The following is a 16,608-nucleotide window of genomic DNA, read 5'->3' as shown; positions in this document are numbered from 1 at the left end:
TAGAAGCAAGCTTAACTAGTTAGTTCTTTAAGTTTTAAGTGCCCAATGTGAATAAGGGCCAAATGTATATAGGACATTTTCTTTTAAAGCAAAGACACAATATCCCTTTGTGCTAATTGAGCTCTTATTTTCTCTTTGCTCTTACTTTTTTGTATGAGAGAAATACTGAGAGAGAAAGTTGAGAGGAGATAATAGTTTGCTCTTTATTACATATGCCTCTTTATGCTTTGTGTGAGAGAGTGAGAGAGGCGAGTCTTTACAAGGAGGTGTAGCAAACCTCTTGTTGAGAGCAAGAGAGAGGCTTGGGAGATTGGAGCTAGCTACCACTGGTGAAGCTTGGAGGTCATGGAGATCCAAATTTTGAAAGCAAGGTAAGTCTCCCCACGATAATTGCTGCTTATTTCCATTCCGTATTAAATGAGAGAGAGTTCTTTAAAGGGGTAGAAAAGGGTGGACTTCGACACAATCACAGATGCTCCCCCATGCCAATGTAGCCATTGGCCTTGCCAACCCCAATAGGCACTGCTCATCAGGCACAAGATATAGTACCTACATATCAAAACCCCTTAAGGTATGTATAGACTGCCCCGATTGCCATATTCACCTCTAGTACTACCACCCAACTAATTCCCAAGAACTACACTAGTACAACAATACTTGTACCCTTGCCCACAAAGATAGAAAACACAAAACATGAGAGCTATGGGTCTTATGGACCAATAATATCCCTATGGAACTTATGACCAACAAGATCCCTATGGGTATCCTGAATAGGCTTTACTCATAGACTATGCCTCTTTATTTGAAGTCATGGTAAAACAACGAGCAAGGGACCTCAACAATATGGTAGAGAGGCCACTAATATAATGCTTCCAATGCAAAGTTCCACAACATTGCATTATTGCAGAGTGTCCCCATAAAGACCCTACACCAAATTCCCCAAGGTACAAATCCCAATGTAATTCCTACACATTCTATAAATGTAGATTTAACCATGCTTACAAGGATCTGCTACCACTTTGAGGAGTCTTAACTTGTTAAGTGTACAAGGAGAATTTATTTATATAGTTCCATGTAGTGCCATCACAAGGCTCCAAGATAAGATGGTGGTGGTAGGCCAAAGGAACATTCAAGGCTACCAATAAGAAGAAAGCCTATGCTTCAACTTTGAAGCAAGCATCCAAAGAGCAAGAGTGCAAGCCCCAAAGTCTATAGTAGTCCCTAACAAGGCTAATAAACTAGAACTAGAGGTCCAAATGAAGCACACCTTAAAGAGTGTGTAAATGCAATGCACAATCACTTGGGGGTATCGATGTTATGTGATCACTAAAAGTGACTCACACAAGAGCTCTGAAGCTACCTTCCTTGCAGAGACCGTTAGCAATCTCTTCCTCAAACTCGCTCTTCCCAAGGAAAAGAAACCCATAGACGATGAAAATCTACCCCACACTGCTAGATGTAGTGAGGGAGGGTTCAGTGTGGGAAGTGAAAATTGGCCTTCCATGGGTCACAATAGCCATAACATTTTCTTGATGACAACTTTATCTTATCCCCTTCAGAGGTACCACCTCTCTTAGGGAAGGATCAATGCATATACCTTACATATTAGCAAGTCCTAGCCAACCTTAGAGGAAGCATAAACCTAGTGAGTGTGAGTATCGCCCGTGAAACATGGCAAGCCTCACATCCGTCTTGTCCTTAGAAATCCAAGCTCCAATAAGTTATCTTTTTCTAGAGAGTTTGCAACTTTGGAGAGGCATATGATTGGGAGCTTAAGAGCCCACACAACCAACTCTAAACCTAAGGAGGAGGAGGATGAGCTATGTATGCCGCCCCATGAGCATCCTCCCTCTATAACCAAAACTAAAGGAGGAGCAAAAAGTGCCCATGAACAAGGTGGGGAACTAGTTTGAAAGTGATGAAATAAACGCCATGTTACCCATCGTGTATAAGGGCCTAACAGTCTCTGTGATCTTGGATGGTGGCGTTGGTGTCAGCATAATCATCAAGGATTACTAGAAGGCGTGGTGGGGAAGCGTGCCACTCATAGTCACAAGCCTCATAGTGAATCTTGCTGATGGGAACACATCCAAACCCATAGGTAGCCTCTTCAAGATGTAAAAATCAAAACCATGTGAATTAAACTTCCACCACACATTCATGGTCATGGAATTTCACAGAAGAGGGTCATACACGGTGATGATTCAAGACACTCAGGATAGGATAACAAAAATACATGCCGAGTAGGAGAAGGCCATGGTTGCTCTCAAGCAGGAAGAACACCATCAGAGTAATTCACAAAGAGGGCCCAAACTAAGGCTATGCATAAACTTGACACGAGGGTTACCACTAAGTTCCTTTATGAGAATGTGATGATTACACATTTTGGTTACCTGCCCCCACTAGAAATAATGAGTGATCGTAGTACTCATTTTATAAACAAAGTGGTAGAGTTCTTACTCAAAGAGTTCCTTGATGTGGTGCATAAAAAGTCGACACCTTACCACCCACAAGAAAATGACCAAGTTGAAAGTACAAACAAGACCTTGTGCACTATTCTCACTAAGACAGTAGAAGCATCAAGGAGCGATTGGGAGCACAAGTTATACTCTACTCTTGGGCCTATTGCATATCATATAAGGTAGTTGTTAACATCATGCCTTTTTAACTTTCATTCAGGCTTGATGTAGTCATGCCAACATGGTACACTTGGTTCTGGGCTCCGAATTGCAACCATACATAATCTCAAGGGAAACCCTCTCATGGGAGAGGGTTAATTGATTTGGAGAAACTTATTACAACCAAACATAATCTCAAGGGAAACCCTCTCATGGGAGAGGTTAATTGATTTGGATAAACTTATTGGAGTAGCTTTGTGAGAAAAGATTGTGATCCGCTTAAGGAATGATGATTAAAAAACTATGGTGCAAGTTTTGGTGGTTTGACGACCAACTCAAGGACAAGTGTATGGAGGTAGGAGACATGTTGCTAATATACAACATCAAGAACACCAAACACAAACTTAAGTACAGAGGCCAAGGTGCCTACCAAGTGACAAAGATTGCTCCTCAAGGTGTAGTAAAGATAGAGACTCTAGATGGGATTGAGATAAAAGGTTGCTTTAATGGTAGCAAGCTGAAGCGTTACTATGGACCTCTCACCTAGGACATGCTCTTCCAAATCCACAAAAAAAAGAGGAGAAATGAGAGGCTAACAATAAAAAATAGGCTATTCCATAATTTATAAATAAATAAGTAAAATAATATCATAAGAAATATCAATGCTAAAGTAAGTATCATAAGACAAAGTATTATAAGACAAAACAATGCATTATATAATCTTATATAACATAAGATTATACACCTATGTGTAGTGTTTTTAAAAAAATACGTTTTTTCTAAGACGTGTGTGTGCTCGATAAAGAACATAATAAGTGGGGGGTTTCTTTATAAAACAAAGCTTTCAAGATTTCCTTGATCAAAATGTGTACACTATTTTTGGTGTGAAACACTGAACCAAATACGTGGCTAGAATCTGTACTTTAAAAAATTCACTTTTTCTAAGATGTGTGTGTGCTAGGTGAAGAACATGATAAGTGAGGGGTTTCTTCATCAAACAAAGCAATCAAGATTTCCTTGATCAAAATGTGTACACTATTTTTAGTGTGAAACACTGAACCAAATACATGGTTAGAATCTGTACTTTTGATCAAAGTATCAAGCATACACAATTAGAGCTAGAATGTTTATATTAGCCAACATACGTGGTCATAATATGTACTTCTAATAAGGGAATCAAGCATACATGGTACATAATATGTACTTCTAATCAGGGAATCAAGCATACGTGGTCAGAATAAGTACTTCTAATCAAGGTATCAAGCATACACAATAGCTAGAGTGTTCACAACTAGCTCACATATGTGACTAGAGTGTTCATATTAGCCCACATACGTGGTCATAGTATATACTTCTAATAAGTACTTCTAATCAAGGTATCAACAAGCATACACAATAGCTAGAGTGTTCACAACTAGCTCACATATGTGACTAGAGTGTTCATATTAGCCCACATACGTGGTCATAATATATACTTCTAATCAAGGAATCGAGCATACGTAGTCAAAGAATTACTTCTAATCAAGGTATCAAGCATACACAATAGCTAGCGTGTTCACAACTAGCCCACATACGTGACTAGAGTGTGCACAACTATAGTGCTAGTAATAAGTTGGATAAGACTACAACCATACTGCTAGTAATAAGCTTAATAAGACTAGAGTGTTCACAACTCTAGCCCACATATGGAATTGGAGTGTGCACAAGTAGTCTTAATGAAACAAAAAATGTGAAAGACTAAAGTGTTCACAAAAGGCCCACATATGTGAACAAAGTACATAAAACTAGCCAAATTAAAATAGATGGAAACTAGAGTGTTCACAACTAGTCCACATGCACACAACTAGTTCAAAATAAAACAAGTTGAACATAGCTAGAGTGGTCACAACTGGTCCACAGATGAGACCAACTTTCACATATCTAGTTCAAAATAAAATAAGTTAAACATAGCTAGACTGGTCACAACTGGTCCAATTATAAGACCAAAATGCACACAATTGGTCCACTTATAAGTTAAACATCACAACAACTGGTCCAATTATAAGACCAAAATGCACACAATTGGACCACTTATAAGACCAAAATACACACAATTAGCCAAAACACAAATATTTTTTTAAATTAATGAGCTAGAGTTATCACAACTGCCCTGTAAGGGTGCTGACTATAGCTCAATTTCACATTAGCATTAAACACATAGACTATCTAAGATAAAAATTACCCTTGAATTTAAACACAAATATTTATATATGATGAAAATCCTAATATTAAAATAGTATTATTCACATTAAAATTAAACATATGTAAAAACTAAAAGGCAAATAAAAACGAAGTTAAATTTAAATATAAAAGTATAGATAAAAATTTAATGTTAAAATTAAAATTATTATTCATATTAAAATTGAACACATGTTAAAATTAAAAGATTAAAAAATAATATAATCATAATGTTTAAAAATATAAGTAAAATTTAAAATTAAGCAAATAACATACACACATAAAAACACGATTCTAAGTGTACACACCTAATCTACATATGTGACGCCCTGTAGTCTATATATGTGACCATGGTGGTCATGAATGTAGACCACCCTGGTCACATAGATATAACAAATTTACACACACATAAACATATAGTTCAAAGTGCACACACTTGGCCCACATATGCAAACCACAACACACACAAACACACGAAGTTTAAAGTGCATACGTCTAGCCCATATATGTGACTAAGGTGGTCACAAAGAACCACAACACACACACCTAGCCCCCATACATGATTGAGGTGGTCACAAGAACCACAACACACACCTAGCCCACATACATGACTGAGGTGGTCACATAGAGAACCACAATACATGCCTAGCCTACATATGTGATTAAGGTGGTCATAGAGAACCACAACACACACCTAGCCCACATACATGACTAGGGTGGTCATAGAGAACCACAATACATGCATGTCCCACATAGGTGTATATTGTGGTTACAAAGAACCACAATATACACAAATAACATGGAGTTTAAAGTGCACACACCTAGCCCTCATACGTGACCAGGGGGATCACAGAGAACCATAACATGGGAGTTTAAATTGCACACACCTAGCCCTCATACGTGACTAGGGTGATCACAAAGAACCATAACACACGCACACACACATACACGGTTCAAAGTGCACACACCTAGCTCACATACGTGATTGACCAGAGTGATCATAATGATCATAGAGAACAAAACACACACACACACACACACACACACACACAAAGATAAGGAAGAGAGTTTAAATTCCCTCTCTCTCTCTCTCTCTCTCTCTCTCTCTCTCTCTCTCACACACACACACACACACACACACACACACACACACACACACACACAATGATCTCTAAAATAATTTGAATGGAACTATTTTAAACTATAGCTTATATAAGAAACATTTCAACAGAAAGCTTTTCAATCGATCTAAAGCTTTCAAATATCAAAAATCTTTTGTTCAAAAATGATCAAAAAGTTTTTGATTCAAAAATAATAAACATTAAATATTAAATGACCCTATATTCAAAGTATTCATGAATAACCATGTATAGGTTGAGAATCTGTGATGAGGCTTAAATCGTGAAAGTGTAGGTTCTTAAGCCGTGAGATTATTATTCGTGAGAAACCTGAACTCATGAGATTGGCAGGTTTTTGGCTGTGATGGGATTCCATGAGATGGCAGGTTTTTGGCCGTGATGGGATATTCCATGAGATGGCCTAATCCCGTAAAGTACAAGCCGTGAGATGGAATTTCGTGAGATTGCAGGTTTTGACCTTAGGTTTTTAACTCGATTTTTTTTTAAATTTTAATTGATTTTATGGGTCAGCCAGGTCATGATTTACGAGCAACAGCATCTTGTGCACTTATTTCTCACTTCCAAAGGGGTGACAAGAGTATTGTTATTTTGTTCTTGATGCGCTCATAAGTTTCTGTTGCTGCAGACGTGGGTATTGATTCTTGAATTTGTTGCTCAAATGTTGTCGAGGCAGTAGGGAAGACTACTGATTGTTTGCTTGAACAGACAAGCTCTTGTGTTGGTGCTGAATGCACGAGAGTGGTTGAGTGATTTGCTTGTTGTTGCTTAGACCTCCATTCTTGTCGAACTTTAGGTGAAGCTGTTGGGGTTGAAGTTGGTGGTGAGGTTTTCTTCACATTAGAATTACCATCATAGTATCCTTGTTGTTGAAGCACATGCACAGGCACCCATCTTTGATAAACATTATAAATTGGTGGCCTATGTGCTTGGTGCTAAGGCTTCCTTCTTTGTGCAAGCTTAGGGGACTTTGTGATGCACTTGGGGTCCCAAGCTTTAGTATTTTTTTGGTAGTACCCTTATGCCTGCAGTAGTGTTTTTGGTACCCACACGTGATGACTTGGTGGAGTTTTTTGAGGAACTCGCATAGGCTTTGGTGGACTGTGTTCGGGGAGTACTTTTCTTCTTCCTTGACCTCCGAGTGCTGCGTTGAGGAAGAGGCTTTGACTGTCAAGGCACCCAAATTTGATTGGCACCTTCATAGTAGCCTTGAGCTACAAGTAGCTTCTTCTCCACCCACATCTTGATACTAATAAGATACCATGATTGTGGTTATCTTAGAGGAGTTTTCTTTTGGGTTGATATGGAAGGTTTGGGTCCCTCCTTGACTTTGGTTGGCATTGAGGCTGCAAGTTTGAGACTCATGGGCATCGATGATGAGGCTAGAGTTTGTTGTGGAGTGGTTGTTGATAACGAGGCCTTTGAGCATGTGGTTGTCTCCTTTGGTGAGGTTTGTCGATGAAGATGTATAGGATCCGGGGCCTTCCCTTTGAGTTTTTTGTTAGAGATAGATGGTTGGGCTTTGGGAACTCCTTCAGGAATAGATGTTGATTGCAAGGTTTTGGCATCGAACTTCGTAGGTAAGGATGGGGTTGAAGGAGTAGATGCTTTATCGGAGTCGATCGTTGATGCAGATGGTAGGTTATTGTGTAGAGGAGATTTTGTGGAAGAGGCTTGTTCAGCATCATAGTATCCATTAAAGTTGGATCCTCTTCCTTGCAATATAATATTATCAACTTTTTGTCGTTGACCATTATGATGACTCTATCGCTAGCAAAGCATAGTGGTGCTTAGGCACCAGCAATAGTCCATTTATGTCCCAAGATCAAATCGTCTTCCAACACATACTCAACCACAAAAAACTTGCAAGTGAGGGGGTTAGTTTCAATATACATTATATGTTCAAAGTACCCCAAACATGGCACGTTCAAGTCTTGTGAAAGGTAATCCTTTCAGGATGTGCCGTGAATGTTGGTTGACCTAACAAATCCCATAGCTCAAGGGTCATGAGATTGTGTTCTCACGCTGGATAAAGCTGTGCTTGAGCTGTGGTGATTTTATTTGCAATTTCCAATCCAACCAAAATCCTAGGGATCTTTTCAATAAGATATGTTGGAAGTTCTAGCCCGTCCAAGGTCTCTTCCTCCCGTAATAACAATTGTACATTGCTTGCAGGAGTGTTCAAGGTGACTGTTTGCATGGAGTCATCTATTGAATACAACGATTCGCCTATCCAAGTTCCGCCAAGACGACATCATACTCAAGGGAATCTAGGGTAACATGGAATGTAAATTCCATATCGCCCCATCGATTGTTTGAGTATCTTGCAGGAGTGTTCAAGGTGAATGTTTGCATGGAGTCATCTATTGAATACAACAATTCACCTATCCAAGTTCCGCCAAGACGACATCATACTCAAGGGAATCTAGGGTAACATGGAATATAAATTCCATATCGCCCCATCGATTGTTTGAGTAGTGCATCTGAAGTAACCTGGAAATTAAATGTTTTGTCCATTGGCTCCTCTTGCAAGGCTATTTTCTGTAGGGAGATGAGTTTAGGTTATCCCAATGACACCCAAGTGTCTATTATCATGATGTTATGACTAGCTCGAGGGCTAATCAATGCACGTTTGCACTTAAAATCATTGCCTATAGGGAAATTTCAACCATACCATGATAGAATCTTCTAAAGGAACCATAGATGTTTCAGTTTTTGTTTCAACTTCAGATCCTATTTCTGTTTCATATTCCCATTCACTTTCATCCCCTGTTTGGATCTCAGCTTTTTCAAGAGTGCCCAATGCGTACATTGGCACACTTGGCCCTCTGACAATTCTTAATGAGGTATGTTTGGAAACTTGCGAATCCTCACAGTCCTGTTTTATGGAGTTCTTTATGTCTTGGTATATCTCATGTTGAGCCCCTAAAGGTGCAAGTGGTGATGTGATGTTGGCTTCATCATGAGATAAGAGCATTCCTCTAAATGAGGTTTTGAAAGACTATTTTAATCTTGTAAGGGAATTATCGAATTCCTCACGTGCTTTCTCAACAAGCATATAGTTCGTACAATCTGTTTCAAATGACTCTTATGTAAAGAGTATGTCTTTCTCTTGAAAGGGGAAGCGGTACTCATCTAGGCTTTGTATTTTGGTTTGCTATTTTAGGATTGGCATTATAAGGCTCAATCACAGCCGGTGACCTTGTAAGACATTCAACCAAGCTAAGCATGCTCTCCTGAGCTTGCTTTTTGTGTTCCACATATGTCATGTGATCATTATTATCCATTTGGAGTGGTTGGGTGGATTCTAGTTTCTTGATTGGCCTATGTGGTGCACTGAGCGAAGAGTAAGAGCTTGTTTTATCCTCACTTAGTGCGACATACTAGAACTTGTTTCATTTTCTGACTTTGTTTGGATTGTCAGTTTTTCATTATGTTTACCCATGCAACGAGATTGAATTTTCTTTTGGGTTTGGATCTTATCCTCGCTTACAGATGTCGATTGAAAGCTTTTAAGCAAGGCTGCATAGAGTTCGGGAAAGGACAATTCTGAGATCTTTCTTTCTTTTGCCATTGCTTCACTTGGTTTAGATGAGGAACACCTCGTAGCATGATTATCTTCCATCATGTTATCTAAAATCTCTAATAGATTCATTTGGTTGACGCTCAATTGAATAGAGTTGCTGCACTCCATCGATCACCTTGTCTGGAAAAGCCATGTATAAAGGTTGATTTCAAGGTTCTGAAGTTGGTCTTGATCGCTGGCATCAATGTGATGAACCATCAAAACTAGCTTTTCCCTCAAGCATAGGTTCAACGCATGTACCTTGGTGGGACAGTTGGGATTTCCAAAGGCTTCACATCTCTATTCAAACATTTGAATGAATTGAACAGGGTCTATTGTTTCGTCGTATTTGCCCATAATTTTAAAAATTTTTACGGTCGTATTTTTGTATGAGTTACTAAGGTCGTATGTGAGTGCTCTTGTTTTGGGAGAGACTCATTGAGTCCTTGGGCCACCCCCCTTCCTAGACAAGTTAGTATGTCCAAGGTGTGGGCATCCAGAAAAAGGGTGGTACCTATAGGATTTGTGGAGATGTTAGGTAAGGGACCAAAGCCCAGTGGGATCGAAGTGACAGGGGGTGTAAAACCTCATGACACGCTTGTTACAGGCATGGCCAATGGCATTGGGAGTTGCATTTGCGGCATAGATCTCAATGGCTCGAAGGTGTTAGCCATTGGGTTCAAACCTTGTGTGATCCCTCGCAATCCCTATATTATTGCCATGTCGGATTGCCTAAATGCTCCCTAATGAGCAAACACAAGTTTATTTTTTTTGGGCTCTTTACATTCTCTCACGCCCATTATAGCCTCAAGAGGCCTGGCATTCTTTTCGTTGGGTCAAACGGGTGTTCGTTCATCCTAATTAGCTTAGGCACTATACGCACGCGAACGACCTCTTAGAGATAATTTTATAGAAAAAGTGTATGCTAGTAGCTTCCCAAATGGAAGAGGAGGTTCTAAAACCTATTTTCCATCACTGTCTCAAGATGGGGAAAAAATCCCAAGATTTTTTTCTTGTTTCGCAGCACGTTTTTTAGGGTATTCCAAAAGGAATTTTGAAAAACTCTGTATGGGGGAGAGTTGTAGTATTTTTGGAGTATAGCTTTGTTTCCCTGAGTCGTTCATGATTTTGTCGTTTAGACCCTCAAGAAGTAGCCTAAATATGGTTCGTTATCATTTTTCCTCTATTTTTTTTATATGATTTTCGTGGTTTTGGGCTGTTTTTTAACCTCGATTTTTGGGTCGAATTTTGAGACTGCAAGTCGGAGATCAAAATGATCAATTTTGACTTTGGATGGCCGAGTCCAAAGTCGAAGAGCTCTTTGTCAGCTTTTCGATGAGCCCTAGAGCGCCCTCATCAGATATATGGTTTAGGAGATATAGGTCTCCAAACAAGGGTATTTTCGAGCCTTTTTTTTTTCCAACGGACCTTTCACGTCGTGAACTAGCAGGGTGCAATTCACGTCGTGAAGAAGAATTGATGAATTTTATAAAAAAATATTTTGGTCACGTGAACGAAGGGTCTCACGTCGTGAACACTTAATGGTTCACGTCGTGAAGCGAACTTCACAAAAAAGTTAAATTCTTTTTTTTTGGTCGCGTGAACGAAGGGTCTCACTCCATGAACTCTTAACGGTTCACGTCGTGAAGTGGACTTCACGAAAAAATTAAATTCATTTTTTTAAAACGTGTGAATGAAGGGTCTCACGTCATGAAGCAGACTTCACGAAAAAATTAAATTCAGTTTTTTTTGGTGCAGGCGTGAACCCTTAGGCAATGAAGTTACAGAAATGGTTCACGATGTGAACCATTTTTTGATTTTTTTTTGGCACGGGCTCCTAGGGCGACGTGAACCCTTAGGTTGAGAAGTTGTAAAAATGGTTTATGACGTGAACCATTTTTTGAAAAAATAATTTCGACGCGGGCTCCTAGGGCGTGAATCCTTCGGCCCTGAAGTTGTAAAAATGCTTCACGACATGAACCATTTTTCGATTTTTTTTGAGTCTAGTGGAAAATATAAAAATTTTCTTTTAGGGGGGGATATTTTTTTTGAATTTAAAATTAAGGAGATATGGACATTTTCCCAAAAAGGTAAGTGAAAATAAAAAAAGTCAACCTTTTTATGACACCCCTTACACCCTTCATAAATGACTCCCAAAATGGACAATTTGATAACTCATGAGCATCTGTTCATTGAATGCTCATTAGCCTTAATGAGTTATGTAAAAAAGTGATTAAGAATTAATCCAAAATTAATCATTTCACTAATCTTTTCTTCTTTTACACTAATCAAGGACTCTAATTAACCACTAATCTCTAATTAATTCACACAATTGAGCACATCATTAAATAGAGCAAGGACATGCTAATCTTTGTGCATTAACAAATGTGTAAATTAATCTAAAATAAGAGATTAATTAGAATCTTAATTGTAATCTTCTCTTTTAAGATAAAATTAAGTAGAGTCAAATTTCTTTAATTAATGAAAAAATTGATGTAATTAGGTATTTTGATGCGTCTAGATGCTCTCAAAATACTCAAAAACACTAATTGGACGACTCATATGATCAATTTAGACCCCAATTAACACATTTTCTAATTTTTTTAACCTCTTGAACAAGATTAATCACCTTTAATGACAAAAATTAGTCCATTAAGAGAAATTAATCAAATTCAAGGATTTTTTAATGATTTTAAGAATTTTTTTGAAAGATTAAGCTCTTCCTAATGCTTTCTAACACTCTAATAAAAACAATGTCAACAACAAACACACAATCAAGCTAAAATTAATGATTTTAATTCTATGTTTAACACTAAAAAGAGAGCTAACATTCATAAAAAAATTCTACTGCATTGTTTGATGCAATGGATGCAAACTAAGCTTTATACAAACTATGTGCAAGCCCTAAGAACATGAAAAACTACAATAACAATAACAATAACAATAACAATAGCAAAAATAACAAATTTAGCTAAAAATTAAGCAAAAGATATTCTTTTCAAAAACAAAATACACCAAATCACACACAAATCACCATCAAATCCACATCTTTTTTATGGAAAACCATTAATCAAGATAATGGGTAATGGGTAATGCGTAGATTAGAGGAAAAACAATGGAAAAAGCCAAAGGATGGCTCCCCGATAAACGACGCCAAAAATGTTAAGATGCATCCTAACCCCCTTGAAACACATCCAAAAAGAGATTACCTGGTGAACCACAACTGTCATGAGGATCTTTCCAATGGCCGAGCTCGTATCCCTTGAGGTCTCCAAGCTCTACAACTCCTTGTGAGAAGCAATTCCACTGCGCCTCCCGCCGCGAGCGTTGTCACACTACCGTGTTGCATTACCGGTACTCGTTCCTCCTCTCACCTCACTTCACTCACACATACTCACTAGTATGCATTAGGGAGATAAATTAGCAAGAGGATTAGCAAGAGCAAGACTCAATTGCACAATGGGAGAGTATGCTATATTATGAGAGATATTCACTTATATACATGGCCAAAAGTCTCACTTAAACTGTGGCCGACCGGGCACTGTAAGCTCATAAGAGGCCTAATGCTATTACAGTGAGTACTCTCATAATAGATCTATGAAGTACATTACTTAGGACTTCATCCTAACTTGCTACCACCCACACTTGAAGCAAGAATCGCCACATAAATACTCCGTACACCATTATGGGCGCCCGTCCAAGTTATAGCTTTGGACACTATTGCTTCATATCTTGAATGTATGACCCTCCTTGATGTAAGATAATAGCGATAGATCTTGTTAACCCTAGAATTGGGTTAACAGAAAAACAATAGTAGTTATTGGAAAGAAATTGAGTTCTCTCTACTTCCCAACCTCTTAAAGACCAATTATTCCTGATCCAGGTACGAAGAAATTCAAGTGGTGGTCGGGGGCCAAAGCACAGTTCCACAACGAGCCCACAATAGCACGTGCTTGGTAAGAAGAACTCCATTCATTAACCAGATCTTCAGGTAATGAAACAGGGATAGTTTTCCTAGTTCCAGGTTGCTTATTTTGAACTCGATCATGCTGGTCGCCTCCTCCTTCGATGTTCTTGGCTGCAGCCTCAAGACTTTGCCTTTGGTCACCTTGGAGAGGGCTTCGTTGATCTGTCGAATCTCGTTCGCATCCAGAGTCAACGAAGTTTTCTCGCTCCTCATGGACGACCTTGACGGCGCCTCTATTTCCGATTCCACTTCCTCCTTGGGAGTGATCACCCTGGAAGCCATATTTAGGATTGAAGGCTGAGCGAAAATCAGGTGGCGGTTCAGGCTAGAAATTACCCAAGGTAAGGTTATCTACACCAAGAAATGGCGCCGTCGTAGTGGAGATGTATGCATGATTTCCCGTCTTTCGACTGCAGTCTGCCAGACTCCCTGCATGCCTTGCAGTGATGCTGCTGCCTGAAAAGTAGAGCCTTGAGCATGCACTTCTTGTAGTGATGACCTTTTTTGGGACAAAGTGCCTTCCGAATGAAGGGAAACTGGACTCTAAGATGTTTGCTTTGAGGCTGGTTTGGGGGTGCCCGAACCGGACCCCCACGGTTTCACCATGGGGAGAGGCCTAGGGCCTAAGGACGAGGTGGCCGTACAGTTAGGCAAACCCTAATCCTGGGGCGTCATCTTGGAGTCATTTTCTATTTGAAAATGAGGATTTCTTGATTTTAAGAGGAAAAAAAATTCCGTCATGCATGTGGCAGCAGAGAGAGCAACGATCGCCCGTGGGCAGGCATTAAGGGGGGCACGTGGTGTACAAATGGCGGAATATGGCAAAGCTATGGAGGGCGGCAGCAGCTGTTGGAAGCTCTGCCCATTATTATTCAGAAAGCTTCTCTGATATAGATGGTAATACGGATCGAGAACTGTTTTCAAGAGCGAAATCTCTGCGCAATATATATGGCCAGCCGATGAGCAGCCCGTCACTAAGGAGGATGCGGCCCTCATGCAAACTGTAGAAACGTCGGCCACCGGGCAGACGCAGAAGGGCGGGGCGGCGTCCGCCATGCAATCTGCTGCCGACCGGGACATCACATCGGAGCTTGTCCACCGCGACTCTCACACTTTTGTGGCTGAAGAAGGCATGCGGCTGGACCAGGCTGCCGTGCCCGGTGCCGTCGGTAGATGGAGTCCGTTGCCGGACAGCCCGTCGTCGCCACTGTACACAAGACTGCAGGAGAGGCTTCGTTGCCGTCTCCACCCATGGCTACGGCGATGGACATGCATACCATCTCCGTCGATCCTACTGCTACGGTCGATACACCGATTATTGGAATAGCGAAGCCTGTGACCGTCGGAGAGGTAACGACGATCTCATACAATCAATTGTGGCCTTTAAAGCTGGTGGCAGTTGTGGATAATTATAGTTTATTATCGTTATTAGGCCTTGGAGGCTGCAGCTGTGGCTGCTGGTGGATCGCCTGTGAAGAACGGCGACGCGCGAGCGATTCAGAGCTCGGAGAGCGGAGCTACTGGTGAGGGCGTTGAGAAGGGAGGCGTTGGCGCAACTGCCCAGTCTGCTGCTGTTGTGAATGAACGCGGCAGCACGTTCCAAAGAGCCACTCTGTCGGATGTTCTCACTGTAATCCATCTCTTAAACGCCATCAAATGTATGTGGGTTTGTGGGATTATACGCTAATGAAATGCTAACTGCGCATGATTTTGTGCAGGATGCAAGCATTGAGATGCCAGAAGACAAGTTGGTGACGAGGGAAAAGATGCAGAGAAAGTGAAGGTGGCGGAGCTGCGCGGCAGGCCCTGAGGTGAGGTGAGGTGAGGTGAGGGATCGCCTTGCTCAAGCCTCATCATTAATGGAGAGTTTTTTTCTCTCTCTCTCTCTCTCACACTACTTTTCTGCCACCCACAAGTGGCAGATTGGCTAGTGCAAGGGCCCTTACAAAAGCCATGATCCACTCGAGTTCAAGTCCCACCGTTTGTATATGCCCTCGTGAAGCATTATACCGACGTTAATACCCCTCTCTCTCTATTATTGCATACCATCCCTTTTCACAAAGGGAAGGGATGCTATGAGAGGTTGAATGAAGAGGGGGTTTGCACGCCCAACAAAGGACGTTTCTAGAGGTGGAGGCATGCCTTCTTTGGTTTTTCGTCATTTGCTCAAGCGTAAGCTAACTGTTGTACTCTCTCTCTCATGCAAGGCAAACTCTTATCATTGCAACAACAATTAATCTCTCTCATTCACCTAAGGGTGCAAAGGGTGGTGTTAATCTCTCTCATATGGGGGAGTACGGGATGTTGGAGATTAATGGGCTAGGTGGTCGAGGGAGTACATGGGGAGAGAGAGAGAGAGAGAGATGGAGCAAGAAATGCTTGTAGAGATAGAGATGATCGAGCAAGAAATATTTGTTACTCTTTCCATAGGAATTTTAAAGATGGTTTCAAAAAATGTTTATGGGCTTAAAAGTCTTATCATTAAAACCTACTCTTCATCGAAGATGAGAATTAAAGAGTAGTGCCACCACATCAATTTACATGTTGGATTAGTTTGATCCTCGCCTTAATGGTATTTAACTTTTGCTTGAGATTCCTCAGAAATTAGTGGGAAAGTATGTAGAAAATTGGAGACCCATTAATTAATTTGTGGAAACCCATTAATTAAATTGTGGTGGCACTACAGCCAACTCTTTACGTGCTTTTTTTTGTCCAACCTAACACTATTTTTTAAAAGCTTGATATAGTTGAGGCAAATGCAATCTTCAATGTTCAGTCCATCTCCGTTCCAAGCATACATAGCTTTTCTCATGCACATGCTCTTTTCTGCCCATCTCGTTCATTTTTGCACTTACTTTCTCTCTCTCTCTCTCTCTCTCTCTCTCTCTCTCTCTTTACCCCTTGTGCAATATACCAAGACCCTCGTGTGGACACAATCTAGAACGGCGGCAAGAACCTATCTTACCTATCTTTCATCCATGCAATGCAAGAGAGCATGTGCTCACTCTCTTGCCACACTCCCATCAATACATAGCCCTTTGTTCATAGGTTCGAACAATACCCCCTGCCACATGGGAAATAACTTTTAACAGACAAACTCCTTAA

The 16,608-nt window shown here is 40.3% G+C and overlaps 1 pseudogene; it reads left to right on the top strand.

The window, feature by feature from the left end:
* The first annotated feature begins 14,321 nt into the window (after window positions 1-14,321).
* On the top strand, window positions 14,322-15,313 carry LOC147607450 (late embryogenesis abundant protein D-34-like; annotated as a pseudogene).
* Window positions 15,314-16,608: the final 1,295 nt, after the last annotated feature.

This window comes from Cibotium barometz, chromosome 55 (genome assembly GCF_041138505.1).
Source record: "Cibotium barometz isolate CiBa-2024 chromosome 55, ASM4113850v1, whole genome shotgun sequence".
Lineage (NCBI taxonomy): Eukaryota > Viridiplantae > Streptophyta > Polypodiopsida > Cyatheales > Cibotiaceae > Cibotium > Cibotium barometz.
The sequence above is the reverse complement of the archived record's forward strand: the minus strand, read 5'-3'. Positions and strand labels throughout refer to the sequence as shown.